Here is a 6869-nt window from a genome sequence, read left to right as displayed (position 1 = left end):
TTTAATTTATGAAGTTTGCGAGACAACTTTCAGACACCACCTTTGGTGACTGCTGCCGGCCAACTCCGACCATCACCTCCAAAGAATGCCATCGGCCACCTCTGATCTCAACTTTCGACAATCTTGTCGGTGAACTTTCGGCCAAACTTCGGTCGTCACATCTGGCGATCTTGCTGGTGAACTTTCAACCACCGACTATGACCGAACTTCGGTTGCCACCAACCAACTTTGGAAAACATTAATAAAAAATTTTAATATATAATAAACTAAACAAATTTGTACATAAAAATACTTTTAAGAAAAAGTTGCCAAACACATGTGCGCTTTATTTGAATGATTTTTCTTTAATCAAAAGTGTTTAAATAAAAATAAATTTTTGAAAAACAGTTTTTCTAAGTCATTCTAAAGAGGCCTTGAGTTTAATTATAATAATATTTTTTAAAATACACCCTCTCGTTCTTCTAATTCTTTTTTCATAGAGTTTTTCCTTTTTAATTATTAGTATTTATTAGACTATCTTTTCTATTCTCTCTCTTTCCTTCTTTGTTTATATGTTTCCTTTATTTTAGAAGATTTCCTTTATTTTCTTCTACTTCTCCTAATTGTTAATCAATCACTACAAGAAATATTCCTTATATGCTTTTTTTTTCATATTATTATTATTATCATTATTATTATTATATAGACACATTTTAATAATAATTGAATAGTGAGGAGGGCTAAAACATTTTAATAATAATTGCAGTTGTGTAATTAAGTATATTTATTTAAGTTATATGTGTAAAAAAAACCCTAAATTAAATTAGTTAAAAAAGTCTATAATATTTATTTCAAAACCTAGTAAAAGTAAAATATCAAATTGTTAAAACAATAAGTTAAATAAAATTATAATTTTAGTCAAATCTCTATTTAATTTTTTTTTAAAAAAAGAAAAAATCTCCTAAAATTTTTAGATTATTTAAACTTAACTATATTAAAATAATTAATATGAAAAATTTAATCTATATAAAATCCAACCACTGATTAAATATAAGAAAATATTTCACAAACTTAAGATTATAAATTCGCACTTCATTCCCAAGTTTCCTAAGCTTGTACTCCAAACACAGGCTTTTTAAACTCACACTTCCAAAATTTGCACTCCAAACATAGTTTTGTTAAACCTAGGCTATCTAAACCTCCCAACCTGATCCCCAAGCTTAATATTTCAAACCTACACATCAAATGCTCTCTCAATGTTTATTAATTATTTTAAAATAATTATATTAATTATAGTGAATTAGTTGTTACTTGTTTTTCATCACTTTTAAAATTATTTGAAATTTTTTACTTCACAATTATTTAAAATCAATTACAAATAAAAACTAAACAAAAAAAAAGTATATAAACTTTAAAAATGTAATTTTCCCTTTAAGGGTGCGTTTGGGGCATAGAGTATATTATTATAGTCTGTGGGTTTTAATAAATGTCTGTTTTTATAGTATATGTTTGGGGTGCAGACTATTATAGTCTGATTTATAATAGTTTTTGTTTGGGATGCAGATGCAGATATTGTAGTCTGTCTTATAATAGTTTGGGTTTGGAGTGCATGTTATTATAGTTTGAATTATAACAGGTTGTAATTTGAATATAGATTATTTTAGACAATGTGTAACTTTTTTTACTACCATATTTTATATACTAATAATTATGCATATGAAATATCATATTTTGAAAACATCAATAAGACTATATGTTTCACCAATTTATATAAATTAATTTGATTGTGATTTATACTAAAAACTAACCACCATTTTTTTTTTCATTTTGGGAGTTACCTTGGTTAACATGGCCAAGAAAGGAAAAAAAAACAGTATATTACTTTCAGATGCAATTCATATGTTTCTTATTTATATAAAGCTCCTTTTTTTTAGGTACAAAAAAATGTAAGACAAAATAACTAACTCATGATTGCATGATTAAAATATGACATTTTTTTGAGGTACTAAATGTACTACAAAATTAAATGCATAATTGAAATAAACTATTCATTATTCATTATTGAAAAGCAGTCCAAAACACGGGTTGATCAAACATTCTCTTCAAGAAGGAGGTTGCAATAGTCGAACTTTATGGTTGTGGGAACGGATAAGAAGCTCTCCGTATCTTGCATACTGCAGAATATGATTTGCATAAGTTTCACCCTCTGTTAGTTATGCAATTCAGGAATATATTGGAGTTGGTTTACGACTTCTACACGTAGTTCATCTTCAGTTGCACGCTTCTCTTTCGACTATTCTACAATCGCCTTCAATTGGTCATTTAGGAACTCCATCGCATTCTTAACAATCTCTACTGTTTCATATTCATTCCCATTTCGCTTCTTCTTACTTCCTCTCAAAGTATTTCCTCCTTCAGTGCTTCGACTGGTACGTGTTCCATACATGTCATCCTGTGACATGTCCATTCCCTGGTTAGACATCGTGGGGATGTTTATATCTTGTGATTCATGAATAGGAACACACCATTCATATGGTTTGGCACGTTAAACCTGACGTCTGCAAAGGTCTCTGACCGTCCTCCCGTAGCCCGATTCTTGCCAAAGACGTAGGCCAGATCATCATAGTATGGGAACGACTTATGTAGAAGCCCCTTTATTGCAAGATGACTCTGCATGAAGAGTGATGTGAATGTTATGATTTTGTTGCCAATATTTGTAAATAAATTTAGACAAAATTGCACCTTCACCCATCCATCAAATAACTCCCGCTCTGCAGTGATGCATTGGAATTCCTCATTCCAGCCGAATCCACTATAAGCTGGTCCTCTCATTTCTGTGATCACTTGGTAAGTTTTTTTCAGGGATTTAACTCGACAATCTATAGTCGGTGATCCTTAGATATTACAGCCGGACAACTTCTCAGCCATCAAACGTTGTAGTTGTGCCAAGCAGACAAGTTGAAATGTCCCATTGTCTGATTTCCATCCACTAGATGCGACCAACAGCACCAAGCACTTAACCAGCTTTGCTTCTTTCTCTTTAGTCCAAGTGTGCTTCGGGGCTCTTGAGGAACTTGACATTATAATGTATATACATATATATTTGAATACAATTAAACAATAAATGACAAGTAGTTGTACCAAAGCTAATGAGAGAGTTTATGGGTAAAGTGAAGCACAAAATATGTAAACACAATGAGAGAGTTCTGAATGAAATCATTTTCACAACAATAAACAAAAAGTATAAAAGCACTACACGCTAAGCAACTCCCATTTAGTAAACAACTGTTGCACCAGTTCATCCCTCCATTGGGTCCATTCATTTGAACTCTCAATATAATTTATCTCATTCCCTCCAGTTGTAGCAAAACTTGAATCCACCTCATCCAAATCCTCGGTCAGTTCATTGTTAGTCATCTCCCTATCGATAAGATTGTACAGAAGAAAACACACCATGATGGTTCGACATTGGATTTGCATTGGGTAGTATGATTTTCCTCGCAAGATTTTTCGTCTACCCTTCAACAATCCGAACGTTCTCTCGATGACATTCTGTGCAGAGGAATGCTTCATTTTAAAGAATTCTCGTGGAGTTGTTGGTGCATTACCTCCTCTACACCACTCTGAAAGATGATATCTTTTGCCTTTATATGGAGCCAAAAAGCCCTCTGCATTTGGGTACTTGACATCACATAGATAATAATACCTTATTGAATGTCCAATCGTTTCAAACCTTATATTACAATGAGTAGGGAGAGATGGTATGTGTAGCTAGTTACCCTTCGGAACCTTCTGTCCGATTAGGTCGTGATATTGCATCTCTGAGAACTCGAGAATCAGTTGCAGATCCTTCCCACCCTGATAAGATGAACACAAAGTCGTCATTTGTATCACACACACCGAGTACATGTATTACAATTTCACTCTTTCTCGTCCTATACCTTGGGCGATCAGTTGCACTGACATTTACCTTGATGTACATCCCATCTAATGCACCCAGACAATTCTGCGTTGGAACAAAATAAGAAATATTCATGCACATACGTGTTGGAACGTACTAGCACGCAACGGAAGCAATCAGAATCCATAAGCACTCTAATTCATTAATTTTGGCATAAATGAAAGCATGCTATAGCAGAAATAAATGGGTTTCAAAACATACCTTTGTAGAACTTCTTTAAAACTTGTATCTAGCTGCAAATCTCTCTGAATCTTGTTGTAGACCACCCCAAGATCTTCTCTACTATCCTCTTGGTGCTCTAGATTGAGTTGTGGGACTCAAAATAAGTTGGGATCAAAGGAAAATGGAGAAGTACTCACAGTAGCAACCTAATGAAGAACTCTTTTTTCTAACAAATTTTCAGCTAAAATTCTCACGATTGCATTGCCTCAAATTCACTCCAATCTCTTTAATATATTGTAGACAATCATGCAATGGGAATAGCTGCATGAGATGCAACTCATACTTGGAGTAAATGAAGACTTAAGAAGTGGGTTAAGTGTGAGCAACTTGAAGAAGTAATTGAGCCTTTTTTCCACTTTTGTGTTTTTTCTTCTTTTTCAATGTTTTGATAATCGATTTCATAAATCCATTTATCTTATAAAATTGAAAATATTACTAATTTTATAAAATTAATTTCATAAATTAATTTTCTTAATAAAATTAATAAATAATTATTTAAACAATTTAAATAATTCCAATTAATTTAATATCAAATATTAAATTAATTTTACACAATTCCATCTTCAAATATTTAAATCATATTTAAATATTATTTCTCCAATTTCGTTTAATTCTAATTTGAACATTTCAAATTAACTTATCTCGCTACTCTAGAGCTAATCCATTTACGAGCTAGTAAGGGGATTTCACAGACCTACAGATCATGGGCTCCAACAATCTGAGATTAATTGGCTAAACTCATTAGACCGACTTAACCCCTATTCGTTAACTAATGGGTGATTCCACTAAAGCCCATAGTTGAACTCCCCTCACTGCAAATATATTATGTTCACTCGATATAACCATGATTAGTAAGTTAACTCTTCACAGGTTGTTCGTAATAATGGTTAGGTCGAATCTTTGTTTTACCCCCGAAATTACCTCTTGTCCTTAAGTTCCACTGATCCTCTAATGAACAATTGATTTGTGATCCAATCAACAAATTGAATCCCTCTCAGGCCAATGAGAGGGTGAGGCCTCTTATTCAAGACCCAGAATCAACACTTAGAGGGAACAACTTCTCTACTAACCCTAATCGGGTAGGAGTGAATTTTGTCTTGCACCTTATGTCTCCAATTATTCATCTGGTCTTATCCCAAAATGGGAGGCTTATTGTGCAGAGACGTTGGTCTACTCTCATCGTTTGCAGATCAAAGGATAATCCTAAACAAACAGAAGTTCATAGTTAGCTCAGAATTAAGGTCAAGTTACCTAGGTCATCGCTTTTAAATAGTCAGTCTTAAACAGTAAACAACGTTATAAAGTAAGATGACTAATTTCGTAGTCCAATCTTGTACAAAACTCATTTGCACAGGACGCCTCCACTCCTCATGTCATAATATGTACGAATTAGGATCACATCGTTTATAGCACTTTACAACTCTTTGTAACAACTATAGAGTAGGTCGCATCTAATAGTATTACCAGAACAAGGCACCCAACCTTACTCATATACTATAGATCATTTTGACTATTTACTTGAACCTGATCCACTTGATGTCTCCACAAGTTCAAGTACTCATGTAATAGTCAATGAACTTTAGGTTTATTGGATTTCTAATCAGCAATATATTCAATAACAACTTATTGATTTTTTAGAATAAGTTTTATTGTTTACAAACAACAAGTTTTAGGATTTAAAACTCAACAATATGTTCACTTAAGAAAGAAGTCACGTTGAACTAATGTTGGTGTAATTGAACTGTACCTCAAACCATTTCCATAGCTGATTTGTACACGAGTTTGTGACTGGCAGAAGTTTTTTTTAACAACACATCGTATAATCGTAATACCGCTATTAAAATGATGTTGAAATGCTTAGAAATAGTCTCACTAGACCATACAAATTCTTTTTGAATTATCTAGTTCTTAACGCCATGGGCTAAAATATGTAAGAACATGACAACCATCTCCTCTACATCTACAACTTCAGTTCCAATTAATCCGCCAATTGTCTTAAGTCGAACTCATGAATGAGCAAAAAGTATGCTAATTGTCTAATACAATGTCTACTGTCGTGTGATGTGTTTTCTATTCTCCTATGGTCATTCAGTAATAACTCTAGTGTTAAAAGTAACTGACGTTGTGAAGCTGTAAATATTGTTAGTATCATAATTAGTTTTGTTGGGTCCATTATGTACTCAAAAAATTAGGACTGGTCCTTAAAAAAAATTAGATCATAAAATAATCGCAATACCAAATTTTTATGTAATTTTTTACGTTATTTTAAAAACAAATACACTATCAATTGGTACTATATTTATTAAAACAAATCTAACAAATTGACTTGTTTTCATGTTATTCTAGAAGTGAATTAAATTGTTTTTTTCTCGTTAGGTACAACTATTTTAATTAATCTAAATTTTCAAGCAATTTTAGTACAATGGTCGAATTCTTAGTCAAATTCCAAAACTAAAAATAAACTTAGTCAAATTCCAAAAATATTATTAGTCACAACTATTTTAATTAATCCACTTTTTATATTACTTTTTTTTTAATGTTATTTTGTTAGTCAAATTCCAAAAATAAAAACCTTTCTTTCCCATATTAACAAGACTGTTTTTTATTTTATTTTATTTTTTTAATGTTAACACTATTGTTTCTTTTCATGTTAACAACATTTAAAAATCAATACTTTTTATATTACTTTTTTTCTTTAAAAAAACAT

This window comes from Benincasa hispida, chromosome 4 (assembly GCF_009727055.1).
Source record: "Benincasa hispida cultivar B227 chromosome 4, ASM972705v1, whole genome shotgun sequence".
NCBI lineage: Eukaryota > Viridiplantae > Streptophyta > Magnoliopsida > Cucurbitales > Cucurbitaceae > Benincasa > Benincasa hispida.
This window is presented reverse-complemented; position numbering follows the sequence as displayed.